This window comes from Triticum aestivum, chromosome 2D (assembly GCF_018294505.1).
Source record: "Triticum aestivum cultivar Chinese Spring chromosome 2D, IWGSC CS RefSeq v2.1, whole genome shotgun sequence".
Classification (NCBI taxonomy): Eukaryota; Viridiplantae; Streptophyta; class Magnoliopsida; order Poales; family Poaceae; genus Triticum; species Triticum aestivum.
This window is the reverse complement of record NC_057799.1, coordinates 15,856,843-15,858,509: the sequence shown is the minus strand read 5'-3', so window position 1 is coordinate 15,858,509 and position 1,667 is coordinate 15,856,843. Positions and strand designations below refer to the sequence as shown.

Sequence of the window (1,667 nt, the reverse complement as noted above, 5' to 3'; positions counted from 1 at the left end):
GGGGTGTCGGAGGGCGACATGATGGACGGCCAGACTCCCTAGATTTTGGGCGGTCTGTGGGATTTCGAACATCTGGACCGGTCGGGCTCGATTTGATGATCTGTGTTGAATGGCTAAAACTGTTCGGATGGTCCGATCCAAACATTTGAGGGTGTTTTGGTGATCCGTGTTGGAGATGCCCATGACCATAGTGAGAGTAACTTGGCTAGCAACATAACGCACCCCACAACAAATTTGTTGATGTGTCAAGTAGTTAATGAGGAGAGAGATGTTTGTGGTAACATAACGCATGCGAGCCAAAATGAATCTACATCTAAATAAATGAAACTTGCATGATAGCACACATTTGGTACTACCAATTATGTCTTTAATAATATAGACTAGTAGCATATGCATGTTATTTGTCTAAGTTGCTCCCACTATGACCAGCCTTTTAGTCGGCAATCGAATGTGTATTCATGAGATCAAGTTGCCACGGTTAATCAATTAATCTGCCTCGCTGCAAATGATATCGAAGGCGGTGTGAACGGCATAGACGGACGTGGATTCTATTGATCGGTAGTGCACCCACTTTCCACCGTTAATCAATGTGCAATGAGTATGCATGCCAGAGTAGGAGTTTATTAGAGTACTATACGTTTGTCGGCCGAAGACCACCATTAATCCATCGTCACCCTAGCCAGCCCCACCTCAAGGCACCATTTTCCTTTTCACGGCTAAAGAATTTTAAAAATCATCGAAGATATACATGGTCCTACTCTAAAGACTAGCACACATGTTAGCTTTCAAATTGGTTCATGGAGTCCATCACCAAAAATGATTTCAGTCGACACAAATAAGGTCAGTCAGTTAGTCACTAAAAGATAGCCACCTGTCATTGAGTCGGTTGTAAGTTGTAACTACGAAATTTGCTCGGATAAGTGTTTTATTTGCAGCTGCTTGCCTAAGAGGAGCCCATTGCATACTTAAATGAGGCGATTCACGTCTAAAAATCATCACCACCACCGTGCACGAGAAGGCAACGATGGTGGCATCAAACCTTTCCCCTTCAAACATGGGGAGGATGGTTGTGCATGGCCACACCCAGCACAACACACGGGAAGGGCGAGAGTGGCGGCACATGTCATTTAGTAAGGCTACCCACTCCGAGAGAGATACGGTACAAGACACCTAAACCTCATCACCGGAGTAAGTGCCTTAGAACTCTCGAGTCCTATGCTCCACTGTGTTACTTTAGGGGCTCCGTGGTAGCAAGAGATTGGTTCCTCATAACTGCAAGATCGCATGATTGTATTGTATCCTTTGAAGATCGGTACCAAACTACCAACCTCGGACTGACTATAAGGGTAATACCTCCTATTGTCAAAGGCAAAAGATACTCGGGAGCTCATTCCCGTACCTGTTCAGTGGATAGAAACATAATTGTAATCGTAAGTTCATCAATAAAGATAGGTAGGAGGGACATATGCTTACTAACCATCCGGGGCCTGAACCTGGGTAAAATCACTGTGTCACCATTGCCAACGAGATCTACTCGGGCTTCACCCATCTTTCTACATCCTTCGATAAAAAACTTCAGACCATAAGATTGACATACCGTTATTCGTTGACATTTGGGGCCCAACTTGGGGTCCAAGCCTCAACAACAATCCTGCTAATGGACCACA

At 44.8% G+C, this 1,667-nt stretch overlaps 1 pseudogene; it reads left to right on the top strand.

Annotated features, from left to right (window-relative positions):
* Window positions 1–256: 256 nt before the first annotated feature.
* LOC123055515 (uncharacterized) overlaps window positions 257–1,667 on the top strand; it is an 11,784-nt pseudogene continuing 10,373 nt past the window's right edge.